Below are 16,731 nucleotides of genomic sequence, written 5' to 3'. Positions count from 1 at the left end.
TTCCTACTGAGATCGACCAGTAAAACCAGATTTCTTAAGGGAAATTACGAGAAGAGTCTTCAGACTCCCTTCACCGCATGATGTACTGGATAGTCAGTGGCGCGCCCCCTTCTGTCTAGGCGCCCCACCCCCGCCGTTTTATTTCGGAGCAACACCCCTCCAAGGTAATTAGCCACTTGCTAAAAGCTTGAAATCCCCTATGTACAGGCGCAGCCGAGGATGAGAGATCAAGGGAGGCTTTTCAGATGTTTGGCTCCACTGGGCCACCTTTTCATCAGATCAGGAGGAGTGGGGGGACAAGTCTGAAAGAAGGACCCCCTTTTGGGGGTGGGGTCTGTTGGGAACTCAGAAGTTGAGGTAAGAGAAGAGGAAGGCTGGAATATTAAAGGAGCCTCTTCTTTACAGAGTTCTTCGCAGGTACTGCTCCTGAATTCAGAGGCAAAAAGCCTTTGGCTTTTCCCATTTGCTCTGCCATGTTTTCTGTCTAGAAGTTTCCCTCCTCTCACTCTCACCCCTAACACGCACGCGCACGCACACCCGGTAAAGCAGCGTTTATGGGTCACATCCGCCAAAGCACACTTATGGACCTTGTAGCTGAAATGCCAACAGACTGCAGGTTTAAGGTGAAAGCTTTAGGAGCTGGGTAAATAGTGGAAGCATTCGATCGCCCATTTCCTAAGCCCCACACAGAGCTGAAGTTTTGGTTAAGGGAGTGTGTTTCAAAGTGGTTGGGTTGGGATGGACCCCCTCCCCCCTTCACCATGCAGAAACCTGGGGTGGGGAAAGCTACCCAGATGAATCTGTGAGGAGTGATGGATAATCTCTGGGGAGCACAGGGAAAGAGGGTGCTGAGAGTTAGAATAAAAGAAACATCCGAAAAAGGAATAAATGCAGAAGGATTTCTTTCCTATGTGGGACTTAAAAGCTACACAGCAAGGTAGCAAAGAGGTAACAGAATGGGAGAACTGATGTACACAATGGAAGGGGGTGTGGAGTGAGCTAGGGGTGTTGATTCTCTGGGTCTGGAAGCAGGTACACTGGTGAGGAGTGTGGAGTTGGAATGGTGTGCCTAAGAAATATTTGTTTCAGTCTCGTAAGCCACAGAATCTCGAAAGATGACATACATTTTTGGAAAAGAAAAAGAAAATCCATCCGAAATACAAGAAAAGTGAGGCTTTTTCCCCTTTTTCCTTCTAGGTCTGCACTGGGCTGAAGGTGAGGTTTCAGGGCTGATGAGGGAAAGGACAACCCAACTGCAGAAGGAGTTGGGAACCCCTCACTTAACACAACACAACACACACACACACACACACACACACACACATCCCTGCACAAGGTCCTAGCCAATCACCCTTGGCAGAGGAGAAGCACCCTAGTGGAGATGGGGAGAGGAGGGAGGTATGATCTCATTCTTGTATCTAGACAGGCTTCACGGGGATCCCAAAGGCAGGGAGAAGAGGGCTTTTCTCCACAGCTCTTCGGCCACTTCCCTTCTCTATCTCTGGAGCCACGGATTTGGAAGAGATCTTAACCCACGAATTTCATTCACCCCGCAGCCCCACACTGGCAAACACTCCATGCATACTGAAACGGACACCACGCTGGGGTCCTGCTTAAAAACCAGAGTCACCCTTAGGGAACGGACTTTAGAAGAAGGGTTAGAGGGGTCGGAGCAAGTGAGAGGCTGTAAGGAGGAAGATTTTTTAATTCCCTTTGCCCTAAAGAGACCCCGACGGTCACTCCGAGAGTTCGCGCCCTGCTCCAGGGACTACAGGCTGGCGACAGAAATGAGGTGCCCAGTTTCCCTCTCCTTTCCCCAACGCTTTCGGAGCTGCTGCCATGAAGACATTCGCTACTGGGCTCCAGTCCTGCTGCTACCATGCTCTCCCGAGGTCACCGTTCGTCCTTCTCTGGGACTGAGTAGCTCGGAATAACCCAGGCGGGTCGAAGGCTCATTCAACGCTCGGTTTAAGGCGTCGTGAATAAACAAGAACCGGCGGACCTGGGCGCCCACATGCTCCCTTCTGAGGCTCTGGGAAGTCCAGACAACCTGGAGTTTCTCAAAGCCAAGGGGAGCCCCTCAAATCGTCGGGAGCCGGTGCTGAGACTAGGCGCTTCCCCAGCAGGACGCACACCGTGCGCCCTAGGCGCAGGGGTCAGGGCTCGCCGCGCTCTTTGCGCCCATCTTTCTTTCTAGAAAGCTGCCTCGACTTGGGTTATGGAGATGCAGCTTTCAGGGACCCGGAGCGGGGGAGGGATAAAACGTGCGAGTGTCCCCCCTTCCCCTCATCTCCCTTGATCGCGAGGCCGTCGGTGTCCCCTGCTAATATGGAGGCGGCGACCCAGCAAGAGAGCATTCAGCTGTGGAGGGAAGAGGGATGAGGTTGGGAGGCTTCTGTTGAGAGTTAAAGACACTCCCAGGGAACCCCCCCCCCCAACTCCCCTGTCACAGTCGTTCGTGGGCCTGTGTCTCTCCGGTGTTTCTCCAGAGCCAAGACTCCCCGATCCTCGGCAGCTGCCAGAAGTTGCAAAACAGTGTGTGTGCGCGCGCAGGCCTGGGTAGCTTCACCCCGCATGCCCCCATGCCCCCCCCCCAGCTGACTCCTCTCCTGTACTAGTTTGGGGAGCCGCCAGCCAGAGCTGCAATGCAGTGCAGTCCCGAGGCTCAGCAAGGAGTGACCCTAAGGCCTGGCTCAAGCCTCAGGCCCCAGGGACAGCGAATCCCCTAATGCTCCAAGTGGCTTTCTGGGCTCCCACCTTCACCCGCATCTGGGGGTCGCACAGACTACAGGTCGGATGTGCAAGTGCTTAGGGCAGCTGGAGATTCCGGTGCATTGGGGTGATTTGGGTAGATTTGGGTGGGTAGAATGAATCCTAGGACGGGGCATGTTGTCGGTAGAAGCTTTGAATGACAGCATCCCTACCCACTCTCAAATCCGCCCCCATCCACTCCCAATGCAGCCCAGGAGAGAAAGAGCTGAGTTAAAGGCTTTGGGGGCTCGATCCTTGAGATGGGAAGAAGCTTCCTGGGAAATGGTGCCTGCAGATCAGGAAGCAGTGAGCTGAGTCATGGAGTATCTGCCCATCTCAGTCTAGGTCCTGCCTAAATATTGACCTTCACAGCTGAATTCCCAGGGACAAGGTCTGTTCTCCAGTCCCTGCGTGGAAGCGCCATCCATTGTGTGAACTTTCAAGACAGTTTGGAGATTCCTGAGAGATTCATCTACGAATGACTTTACCTAGCTTGGAAATGTTCTTGGGAAAGGTTCAGGGGTAGGCGAGGAGAAGGTACTTGGAATCCTGCAAAAAAAGAGGATCAGAAAGCATCTCTACTTAGCAAAAAAAGGCTTCTGGGATCCTGAGAAGAGTCCCATCACTCAGGCTCTTTTTCTTTCTTTCTTTCTTTCTTTCTTTCTTTCTTTCTTTCTTTCTTTCTTTCTTTCTTTCTTTCTTTCTTTCTTTCTTTCTTTCTTTCTTTCTTTCTTTCTTTCTTTCTTTCTTTCTTTCTTTCTTTCTTTATTTCTTTCTTTCTTTCCTTTCTTTCTTTCTTTCTTTCTTTCCTTCCTTCCTTCCTTCCTCTCTTTCCTTCCTTTCTTCCTTCCTTCCTTCTTTCCTTCCTTCCTTCCTCCTTCCTTCCTTTCTTCCTTCCTTCCTTCCTTCTTTCCTTCCTTCCTTCCTTCCTTCCTTCCTTCCTTCCTTCCTTCCTTCCTTCCTTCCTTCCTTCCTTCCTTCCTTCCTTCCTTCCTTCCTTCCTTCCTTCCTTCCTTCCTTCCTTCCTTCCTTCCTTCCTTCCTTCCTTTCTTTCTTTCTTTCTTTCTTTCTTTCTTTCTTTCTTTCTTTCTTTCTTTTTTTCTCAATCTCTTTTTTTCTTTCTTCTTTCTTTTTGTTATTTGGGGGGTTGGGCCACACTCAGTGGTGCTCAAGGTTTACTCCTGGCTCTGTGCTCAGAAATCTCTCCTGGCAGGCTCTGGGGACCATATGGGATGCCGGAGATCAAACCTGGATATGCACTGTGTTGCCCCATTTGTTGGGTCTTGTTTACTCTTTTGTTGATTGAGTATTCACAAAGAGCTTCCAGAATGAGAAATTGATTCCCATCCTCTTGTTCCCTTTTGGGGGGAGATCTTGTTAATATTTATCCACAGCAAATAATCCACACAGACAGGAGGGTTAAGGGGTAAAAGGTTGGGCAAAGAGAGATCTTTGTCAGCCTGCTGCTAGCTCCAAAACACACCTAGAGCCAGCCAGCCAACTCTGGCAAAAGACCTCCAACACCTTGCTCCCAAACTATTTATTCAGCTCTCAACAGCGCTCCCACCTGGAAGGTCAAGGTGGGATAATAGGCAAAGAATAATCTTACGGAAATATTTTCATATACAACACCTTGGTCAGCTGTGTGCAAGGTAAACTTCCTATCACTATGCTATCTCTCCTGCCCCATTTCTTGTCCCAGGGAAGTTTCTCAGTTCAGGAGGCCTGCAAGAAGGTCTATATGACTGTGCATTGTATGCATAGTATATGTATATAACATATAACCTGTGTGGCCTATATGATACATGTTGTGTGACTGGCACATGGTTTCCTTGGTCTATGCTGGTGGCTGTACCATATGGTATAAGAAATTACCCTACACACCATTTTTCCAACTTCAAGTAGATGGGTCTGAAGCAGGGTTGTCATGAAGAATTAATAAATCATTAATAAATCAAGTCAGTTAGGAGAGAATCATGGAGTTCGGCTGGCTTCTCACCTTGTGATCTCTCTAAGCACCAAGCCAAACCAAAAGCCTCTCTTTATTAAACTCACCAGGAGGAGGAAAGTTGAGTGAGAGACAAAGGTACCTATCCAGATGGACTTTTATAAGACAAAGGGCTTGGTGAAAAGAAAGAGGAAGTTTGGGGAACATCTTTGTTTTGGGTGAAGGCAGATTGTGACCTAATAAATTCACCTTTTTTGTTCAAAACAAAAATTTTTTGAGAGGGACTTATAGAAGTTTTGTTATGTTGCCACCAGATGTAAAATAAAGCCACAGAGTGGCTATTAATTTGCATAGGTACAGTAAAAGTTGGGGAAATAAAACAAAAGAAAATCTTTTTTTTTTTTTCCCCAAAAGAAAATCTTTTAACAGAAAGTAAGGTGGTGAGGAAAATGTCTAATTCCTAGGAATCACTACTGGTGAAAGAAGACTTGACTGTAAAGTGCATCATAGGTTAGATTGTACATACATTATTCTCAAAACAAATTTTTCCATATTTTTGTCTTTTTCGGGGGGGGGTCACACCTGGTAGCACTCAAGTGTTACTCCTGGTTCTGCACTCAGAAATCACTCCTGGCAGGCTCAGGGTACCATATGGGATGCCGAAAATAGAACCTGGGTCCATCCTGAGTCAGTCTTGTGCAAGGCAAATGCTCTACCATTGTGCTATTCCTCAGGCCCCTTGTCTTTAATATATCTCAACACTTTTTATAGACTTCTCTGAACATAAACATAAGAGCCTTGTTGCAGATATAGGTAATTTAAAATTTCTTAAACACTTATACTGGGCACTGTAATATGAGTCTATAGCATTCAAGTTCCTTTTTCATAAATGTCTCTAAACAAGATCATAAGAACATTTCTGTTTGAAAGTAAGTTTACTAAAACATTCTTATAATGAGCACTGTAATAAAAGTCTATAGAATCTAAGTTCTTTTTACATCAACTTCTGTGGACAAAGATATTAAAACGTTTTTACAGATTCAATTTGAGTAAAAGTTGCTAAATAATATACTCAATCAAGCATCATAGCAATTGGGAACCATTAAAAATAACATTATGTGGGGCCAGCGAGGTGGCGCTAGAGGTAAGGCGCCTGCCTTGTAAGCGCTACCCAAGGAAGGACCGCGGTTCGATCCCCCAGCGTCCCATATGGTCCCCCCAAGCCAGGGGCAATTTCTGAGCACTTAGCCAGGAATAACCCCTGAGCATCAAACGGGTGTGGGCCGAAAAACCAAAAAAAAAAAATTATGCATTTCTTAAGAACTATGCAAACTAATATTAAACCACTAAAGTTGGATACATAATTATCTGTTTGCATGGGGAGGGGCACAGAACCAAAGAGTAGCTGTTAAGGTCTATACATGTAGAACACACAATTTAACTAGCAAATATAGTGACCAATGCAAAAGTGGAAAGTTATTTTTGGAGGTGACATAGGCACAATAGGTTCTGAAAGCAATTTCTCCTCAGTTGGCTTCAGCTGAGCTTGGATTCTCCATCTTCTTCTGTAGTAGGCTGCTGAAGTCACCTGGGATGGAAAGGCCTTTTGTTCCTGGGCCAGATTCTGGGTGGGGGGGATCCTCTCATCTCCCTACTGTTGGTCCCCCTCCAGTGGGTTTTCTCTTTGGCTTTTGCCTCATCAGTGACCTCAATAAGCTGCTGCAAGTTGGGAGGGCGAGGTTCTCACACAAAGCACCTTTAGAAGAGGAAAGATGGTGGGTGTCAGTGTCAGGAACACTTCCCAGAGTGTTATCTCCTCTTCACTGCCTGTTACTGTCCCACCTGAGGGGACCTCTGGTTTCATGGGTGATGAGGCAGTTGAGCAGTCAGGCCAGAGCAACATGAAGCTATTCAGAGCAGGGGCCATGTGCACTAATGTTCCGGTAAAGTATACAGCACACTCAGTTCAGCTCAAGGAGGTTATCATGGTGATAATCTACCAGAGGGTCAAATCACTCACCATCATTGGGATCTTTTCAGGTCCCTAACTCACTGTTCAAGCATCAGTTGTGAAATCATCCCGCACACCATTTTTATAACCGCAGGTGGATGGATCTGAAGGAGGGTGGCCATAAAGAATTAATACACCAAGTCAGTCAAGAGAAAAGCATGGATTCCAGTAGGCTTCTTACCTCCTGGTCTCTCTGTGTGCCAAACCAAACCAAAATCCTCTTTTTATTAAACCAGTACAAATTCACCTGGAGGGGGAGGGTTGAGTGAGAGATAAAAGTACCTACCAAGGTGGGCTTTTACAAGTCAAAGGACTTGTTGAAGTGAAAGAGAAAGTTGGGGGAATGCCTTTTGTTTTGAGTAAAGAAAGGCAGGGTATGGCCTCACAATAGTATATGCTGCATATCTGGCCCACATTGTATGTGCAGTATAATTAACACTCCCTGGTTCTCTCCCAGACAAGCTCCTCATTCCTACTTAGAGGTGAAGAGCAGTTGCTTACTGCTTCTTTTTTACTTAGCGTGGAGGTGCGATTCCAACCTTATTTGTTACCCCTGTAATCCTCCACCTCCTTTGCTTCACTGAAGACCAAGGCAAGAGAAAGATGTTCTCTGGCACCATGCCATTCCTCAAGTTGAAATCCTGTAAATTGCAGTTGCCAGCAGTGGCAATGGGGGTTTTGGGAATGTTTAGAGTTGAAGTGGTGTGTTGCTGTGGGAGTGGTTGGTCTTAAATTTTTGCTTTAATAGACGAACATCAGGAAGCCTTTCACTTAATCCATCCATACTCAATGGCAAAAGCATCTGGCTTAAGACTTTTGCAAAGAAGAAAACATACTTTGCCTGCATACCTGGCTGTGCTGGGGAGAGTTTCCTTTTATGATGTCCCCTTTTTCTTCTTTTTATGTACTGCCCTCCCACCTTGTTTTCTTCTGCTGCTCAGAATTGTCAGACAACATTCTTTTGCTCACAGAAGAGAAAACGTTGGTGAATTCTGGTGCTTGCTTTGGATGCATAAAGAATTGGGTGGTGCCAGATCTAAAACTTTCTTATTTCCAAGAATGTGCGATTCAGGGACAGGAAACAGGAGTACACTTTGTCTGTTATCTCCTATGGTGCTCCTGACCAATATGGGACTTACCATTAGCTCTGTGTGCTCCCCAAACTGCCTTCTCTCTGGTAGCAAATGAGCAGTCTCTACTCCTAGCAGGGACCAACCTGTCCATGGGGTGCTAGATCCCACCCTTTTCTGCTAGATTGCCAACCAGACAGCCCCAAGTCAGCCCCACATCCTAGTATTCGTGCCTCATTCTAACTTCTTCTTTCTAGAAAGATTGGATCTCAGCTAACTAAAAAGATTCTTAGCTGAAAAAAGGGAATATGCAAAGCACTGAAAAGAGATTTAGGGACTCATTTACAAAACAATGGTTTCTGTTTCCTACTTCTCTCATTCCCAAACTTGTTCTTGAGGCACAGCTTTGCTTGAAGTCATCATGGAGAGGCCCAAGAAAACTCCTCCAAAGGGTAGTGAGAACCCTGTGTCCAGACTCCCATTGCATCTGGTAGGTGAAATAGGTTACACATGATCCTTATCCTGTCTAGCTTTAAGATAAAAGTTGAGTCAGCTGCTGCCACTTTGACTGTAATAAGGGAGGGAGACCCCAAATAATCAACTATATAACTTTACTCTGTTGAAATAACTTCTGGGCTTACACAAGTGGAAATGCTCTGTCATTAATTATTCTCCTACTGTTACAGCTGCAGTGTCATGAGTAGCTCTTCACTCAATTCAATCTGTAGGCAAGATCTCCTTCAAAGAAGCCAAAATATTTTGCATTGAAACACTCAATTAAGTCATAAATCCTTTAAGCTCATGCCTTGTCTTTCTTGTCTGCATTCCATGAATCATTTAAGGGACTGAAGGAAGATGTTCTGGGCAATTCAAGAAGAACCTGTACTAATTGGTTCTGATAATTCTTGTGAGCTACTATAACAAAGTGTTCCAATCTCCACAAGTAAAATTTTTATTTTATGTGAGTTTCAGTCCAAAGCATGTCATGCTGCTCCTTATCGTGATCTCGGTACCCTTCCACTTTGGGGGATTCATTACTAGGGAAGTCTAGATTCTCTAGAAGCAGCTAGACAAGCATGTACCCTATGACTTTGGTAAGAGTTATGGCCACACCCCAAAATAATGGGTGTTAGTAAAGGCCATATGACCTCAGTCAATACCCTAACAAGATTGCAACCAATCCCTAAAAATATAATTTACTGTGTGCCAAGAAAAAGAGCTAAGGATCAATGAACATCCAACCAGTATTTTTCCAATGTGTGTAAGAAGTCATTTATTAATTTACCTCTACTGAGACGAGCATCTCGAAAAAGGAGAAGCAAATTTATAAAAGGGCACAGTCAGTTTCTGATCCTTACCCCAACAATTGTTCTATGTCTCTAATTAAATATGGAAATTAACTATAAACTCTTCTACCCCTGCAAAAATAAAACTCAAAAGTTTGATAGTCTCTTTCATTAGATATTTCTTTTCTCTCCTTGAGCCCAATCTATAAGAATTGTTCTAGAACAGCTCTTCTAATCCCTCATAGATATTAGAATCTATGTAAACTTTAGAACTATTTCAGAATCTTAAGTCTCTCTAAAGACCTCTGAGTATGTGTCCCTGAATGTGTTACTTTCTAAAGACAGGAACTCATCTATCTTTTCTAGACCATTTGAGAAATTCTGATTAATAAATTCTTAATTGTTAAATATTGCTTAGACTGAGAAATGTCCAAAATACAAGGATCTTGATTTTGCGGGGTTTTATGGTTGTTTTTGGTGTCATGCCTAGCAGTGCTCCAGCACTATGCTCAGGAATTCTTGTGGTAGGATCAGAAACTATATGGGATGCTGGAGGATCAAACCTGGGTTGTCTTTAATAGCTTTGGCCCCTCAAATGAAGGCCCTCTTTGGGAATACAGTGCAACAGGATACCAAGAGTATTCTCTCCTCCCATAGCTTTCATGCACTATCAAAGAAAAATTGCAGAGAACTATTATGGGGATAGGGTAAGACATGTTAGGCTATGTTTTAATATAGTCATCTCATTTAGTCTCATGGCTTTAAATATCAATTTCTTGCACAAATTTATTGATTGATAGTTAAAATTGATCCTCGCGAAGTTCAGTTGTTCCATCTAGACCTCTCCTAAAACCTAAACTCTTCTGTCCAATGCTCCCTAGACCTGTGCCCTCTGTAGACAAATCAAGTTTTACCTAGATGAAAACTCTTCATCTTCTCCAGCTGACTTGCTTCTCCCATTTTCTGTCTCACTTTACTAAATGGTAACTCCATTTTCCAAGTTGTTTGGGCTTCCAACCTTGGAGTTTAGACTCTTCCCTTTCTCCAAATCTTATATTTTATCCATCTGGCATTTAGGTTCAAAACAGAGCCAAGATTTAGACCATCATCATTTTTCTTGTGAATTATTGCAATAGCTTCTATGTTCATTTTCTATCCTAGCCTTAATATGTGTTTAGTATCCATTTATCATCATGAATTCTGTAGGCCAAGTGTACTGGGGGATTGGCAGGGTTCTCTGGTCAGGATCTTACAAGATGGAAATTAAGGTGTTAACTAGTATGGGTTTTAAAAAAAATTGTGATTGTGATGATCTCATTCTTGGTCACAGTGTTTGCCATGTGCTTGCTGGGGATTGCAGATTTTAATCATGGCATATTCATGCCCCTGGTCACAGGAAGTTACCTTATCCACTTTATCATGACACCAAAATTCCACAGAGCAGTGCCACCTGGTGCATGTGGAATGGCACTATGTCCTTGGGGAGATGCCATGAGATGAAATTGGGGCTTCATTACTACAAGTAAGGGCCTTGCGAAGAGTCATCCCCCAGAAATTTGTCTGGAAGATTAAGGGAGTGGATCCTTTATCAGAATCCTAAAATCTGTGACTGAATTCAGTTTCTTTGCATGGCTTAGCTTCAACAATACAAACTCAAATCCCTCTCATGCTTTTCCCTGTCTTCATCTCCTTTGGTCACATTGATCTGGTTCCCATCTATAATTATCACTGTGTCTAGTAAGTTCCTTTGGTCATGTCAAATAGCATCACACATCCTAGGGATTAAAGCACAGAACATTGGGGGGATTATTCAACCTGCCCCACCCCCTCAGCTGTCTCCTCTTCCCACCTCACTCAAAGCAAATCTACTTCTTCCCACACACCTACAGTTTATTTCTCATGATCTTTGTGCAATTCCTGATCCTCACACACCAACTATACTTTTCCCCTTCTGGGCATTTACCCTTCTCTTTTAGCCCCATCTTTTCTTTTCTCTAAAATCTTCTTAAAGTCAGTACCCACCTACTACTTTCTCTGTGATATTCCTCTTGACCTCCTCTTTGAAAGTTGAACCTCACTGGGCAGATAACTTAAGTGTCTGAGTACATAATTCATATGCAGGAGGCCTGGGTTGGTTCATTTCCTAGTACTTTGTGGTCCCCTGAGCTCCTCTTTGAGGTATTCACAATTATTGAATCCCCATACACTACTAGGTGTGATTCCAAAACAAAAAATAAGTGGTACTTTAGTGTTCCCCAGGCCTCTCTGAATCTCTCCTAAGAGTACCTGATTTGCTCATCAAGCACCAAAGAAAATATGATGACATAGAAATTTTGGTCCATCTATCTTTAGTGAACAGAACACAGAAGGCCCTGAATTAATTGTTTGCAGAATAAATTAAAACCTGCATAGAATGAAAAGTGTTACTAGCTCTATAGAAAAGAAACATGGATTAGAGACTATGAGAGGAAGTTGGACTTTCCATCTTGTGTATGACCTTTCAATGCCCCACAAAAACCATAAACTCCCTGAAGATTGATTTGACATCGTTAGAGTCACCCAAAATTTCTCAGTAATGATTTGCCAACTAATATGGATATCACCGTATGAGAGCTGACACAGGCATTGTTTTTGCCTGAACTGTGCAAACTCTACAGGATAAATAACTTAGTTTTATCACTTTTACCCTCTTCAGAGACTTACCGAACAAGGACATTTGGTTTTAGAGTCTATTGTGAGATGTCATTCTATTTCAGGAATAAAGTTGCAGTCTCAAGGTCTCCTCTCTGTTCCATGCAAGCATTCTATCATCAATACATATTTGTCTAAAAAAAGATGAGGAAAACTGCATGGTTAGAAAGCTAAAAAGTGGAAGTAGAAAACAGATGAATGGCTAAAGAAACTGTGGTGCTTCTATATAATGAAATTCTATGCACTTATGAAAATGAAGTCAAGAAATTTGCTTATATATAGATAAATATTGAGAATATTATGCTGAGTGAAATGTGTCAGAGGGAGAGGTATAGACAGAATGATCACACTCATTTGTAGAATACTAAAAAAAGATAGTATGATAATAATATCCAGAAACAATAGAGACAAGGGCCAGGAGGATAAGTCCATGGTATAAAGATTGCCACAAAGTGTGGGGGGAGTGCAGTTAGGGCAGAGAAGGGAACACTATGACAATGAAAGTTGGGAATGTTCTTTGGACAAGAACTGCCTTTCAATAGAATATTGCAAACCAGTGTCTAAAAGGTAAAAAGGAAGAGAAAGGGGAAGAGACAGAGAGAAAGAGAGAAGAAAAATATGGGCCAGAGATAGTACAGAGGTAGGGCATTTGCCTTGCACATGGTCAACCCGGGGTGGATAAAAGTTCAATTTCCAGCATCCTATATGGTCCCCTGAGTCTGCCAGGAGGAATTTATGAGTGTAGAGCCTGAAGTAACCCCTGAGCCCTGACCGTGGCCCAAGAAACAAAACAAAACAAAACAAAAAAAACCTCAAACAGCAACACAAGAAAAATATCTGTCACAAAGGCTGACAGGGAAGAGAGAAAGGATATGAGGAAGAGGGAAACTGGGTCTATTGATGACAAAAATGTGCACTGGTGAAGGGTGTTGTACATTGTATGACTGAACAACTTTGCAACTGTGAAAAAAACTAACTGTATTATGAACAATCTTGTAGACCATGGTCTCTAAATAAAGTAATAACAAAATATGTGGGGATATAGCCAGGAAGAAGGAGGCTCTCACCTTAGCCATTGGCGTGCTGGGTGACCTTGGGACTGTTATGTGACTTTGCTAAGCCACCATTTTTGTTCCTTTGTAAAGAGGGCTAATCATTGCACCTTGAGAACTCTGGAGATGATTAAAGAGGTAACATTGGGAGACTATCCAGCATGATACCAGCTACACACAAATGTAGGTACACACAAATATGTATTTTCTTCTTGCCTTTGATGAGAGCCCAAATCCTTCTCTCTGTAATGAGAACATTTAGCTCCAGCTCTGCTCTTGGGTGCAGTGGAGAATGACCAGGCTCTCCTTTCTCAAAGTGTTAGAAGGCACTTATCATATTTTCTCTCAATCTTCTCTTTCTAAAGGTGAAAATGCTCAGGGCATTCAACCATTCCTTATGAAAACTGGTTCTGATGTCTAAAAATGTATCTTAGTTTAACAACACGGCTTCTCTGAGGGGCTCGTTAAACAGGGTATGTATTAGAATCAAAGATTCATGAAGGCCAGGCTCTTTTTTGTTCCTAGTGTGGATCCCGAAGCCTATATATGTGTGAAGCACCTCACTCACTATTGGATTATTGAAATGATGGCTCTACAGCTATAACTTCTTTGGGAGAGGTTGTTTGCTTGGGGGACACACCCAGCAGTACTCAGGGTTTATTTCTGGCCCTGTACTCAGGAATCACTCCTTGTGGTACTCAGTGGATCTTATTGGATGGCCTAGATTGACGTGGGTTAGCCACATGCAATGACAACATGTAAAGCAAGCCCGCTAGCCAATGTGTCATTTCTCTGGCACTCTACAGATATAATCTCTGTGGTCCTATTTGGGGACAGCACACTGCCTTTATGGCCAGATGTCCTGCTCAAGTCTCAACAGGGACTGAGAATCAGAAACCCACTTCGAACTTATTTACAAAGATAATTCCTTGTACTGAACCAAGGACAAGAAATGGAATAAAAACAGTCTCTTTAACAAATGGTGCTGGGACAATTGGATGACCATATATAAGAAATTTAAAGATCAATTGATATCTCAAACCTTACATAAAAGTCAAATAAAAATAAATCAAAGACCTTGAAATTAGACCTATATCCATAACGTTCTTTGAGGAAAACATAGGCAGAACACTCCAAGACTTATATTTCAAAGGAGTCTTCAATGATAGGATGCCAGTGGCAAGGGCTATAGAATCGAACTTGAATAAATGGGACTACATCAAAATAAAAAGTTTCTGCATGACAAAAAAAAAAAAAACACAGGCTAAAATTAAAAGACAGCTGAGTGGGATAAAATACTTTCACTCAATACATCAGAGAAAAGGTTGATATTGAGGATATACAAAATACTCACAAAGGTTAACCCCACAAAACCTAAAAACCCCATCAAAAATGGGGAGAGGAAATGAACACACTTCTCTGAGGAAGACCAACAGATGGCCAACAGGCTCATGAAAAAATGCTCATCATCATTTATAACTAGAGAATCCAAATCAAGACAACAATGAGATATTATCTTATACCAATGAGGATGGTACATATTGGGAGCAATTTATGCTAGCAGGGATGTAGTAAGAAAGGAACTCTTATCCACTGCTGGTGGGAATGCTGCCTGGTCCAACCTCTATGAAAAATAGTATAGAGGATTCTCAGTAAACTAACAATAAATCTGCCATATGACCCAGCAACCCAGCCTTTCAGTATATATCTTTAGGACATAAAAACACTGATCCTCCCCCAAATAGTGTACACATTGCTATTCATTACAGTACTCAGTATAATAGCTAAGGGTTGGAATCAACCTCGATGTCCAAAAACAGAGGAGTGGATCATGAAGATGCAGCACATATCTACAATGGAATACTACATGCTGTAAAGAATGATACAATCACGTAATTTGCTGCAACATGGGTGGAACTGGAAGAAAAAGGAAGTAAGCCAGAAAAAGAAGGATGAATAGAGAATGATATCACTTATATGTGGTATTTAGTATAACTGCATGAAGAAATGCAATGTCTTAAATGGGAGTTATTGAGACTATTCTAGGTTCCAGAACATAGTGAGGAGAAGGGAAGACATTGAGTGGAGGAGGAGAAACACCAAAATAAAAAGATTAGGGACAGGGATGAAGAGGTCTCGGGTGCATTGATGGTGTTAAGAAAGGACAGAACTAAACATTCAAGTCAGAGTCAACAACAGTTAATCACAACACCCAAACTTTAACAATCAAAACTTAAATTGAGCCTGCTATGCTGACAGGCTGGGGGCAGGGAATGGTGACATCGGGTGGACTCTAGGAACATTGTGGGAACGAGGTAGACACCAGTTGTGGGATTAGGCCTGAAACCTTATATGTTTGAAACCCAACTATGAATACCTTTGTAAATAACAGTGATTTCAATATAACATTTAAAAAAATAGTCTCAAGTCTTTACAATGAACATAACCTGAAATTTGTACTACATGAGAGACAGCCAGGGTTCTTCCATTTCTAAGTTTTGGATGTTGCCTCTTCTCTTTAAACAATTGATATTTAATTCACACAACATAAAATTCACTATCATTTGATCAACAATATCAACTTTGTGATATATGGTCTTTTAATAAAGTAAATTAGCTTTAAAAATTTACCATCATCTGGGGCCAAAGAGATAGCATGGAAGTAAGGCATTGCCTTGCAATCAGAAGGTCAGTGGTTCAAATCCCGGCATCCCATATAGTCCCCTGAGCCTGCCAGGAGCGATTTCTGATCATAGAGCCAGGAGTAACGCCTGAGTGATGCCGAGTGTGACCCAAAAACCAAAAACCAAAAAAAAAAAAATTACCATCATCTTAGAGTATATAAGTATGTAGTTCTGAGACTATTCATAGAGCTATGCAACCACCACCATGATCTAGTTCCAGGACATTGGGGGCTGGAGAGATAGCACAGAAGTTGGGTATTTGCCTTTCAAGCAGCCAACCCTGAACAGTTTGGTTCCTGGCATCCCATATGGTCCCCAGAGACTGCCAGGAGCGACTTCTGAGCACAGAGCCTGGAGTAACTCCTGAGCGCTGCTGGGTGTGACCCAAAAACAAACAAACAAAAAACATAATTCCAGGACATTTCTGAGCCTTCAAAAAAAAAAAAAACAAAGCAAAATGAATATTGGCAGTCTCTGTTTCCTCCTCCCTCCATTCCCCTGACCAATTCTACCTTACATTCTTATTCTATGTATTCTGTGCATTTCATGTAAAGGAATTCTATACCACTTGTCATTTATGTGTAATTGCTTCTCTTAGCATAATGTTTTCAAGATACCACCATGTTGCTTTGTCTTCCTTTTGATGGTTGAGTGGTATTCCATCATATGATTATGCCATTGATTGTCTATCCATTCATCTGCTGACGTTTGCTTGGGCTTATTTCTTCTTTGCAGTTCTGATCAATAATGCTATCAGGAAGTATACATTCATGTGTAGGTGTGTTTATGTGTGCATATCCTTAACAATCCTGAAATTTCATTTATACTAATATTGTAATTAATAGGAAAAATCTATATTTAAACATTTGTGTAATAATCATTTGTGCAATTTCATATGTGTAATATTTTCATTTTATTGTTTTTTTTATTGTTGTTGTTGGGGGGGCCACACCCGGTGATGCTCAGGGGTTGCTCCTGAAATTGCTCCTGGCTTGGGGGACCAAATTCCCATTGAACCTATTTTCAATTTTGGTTTCAGCATTTCAATGAACCAATTTCATTAGTTCAATCTCTCCAATGGAGTTCTAGGTGAAAGAAGAGGTTTCTACACACTTAACAAGTATTACCAGTACTTGGTCTCACCAGGATGATAAGAACTCTAGCTTTATATAATATATGCATTTAGAGCTGGAGTGAATATGACACAGCAGTAGGACATTTGTCTTGAATGCAACTCA

This window comes from Suncus etruscus, chromosome 8 (genome assembly GCF_024139225.1).
Source record: "Suncus etruscus isolate mSunEtr1 chromosome 8, mSunEtr1.pri.cur, whole genome shotgun sequence".
Classification (NCBI taxonomy): domain Eukaryota; kingdom Metazoa; phylum Chordata; class Mammalia; order Eulipotyphla; family Soricidae; genus Suncus; species Suncus etruscus.
This window is presented reverse-complemented; position numbering follows the sequence as displayed.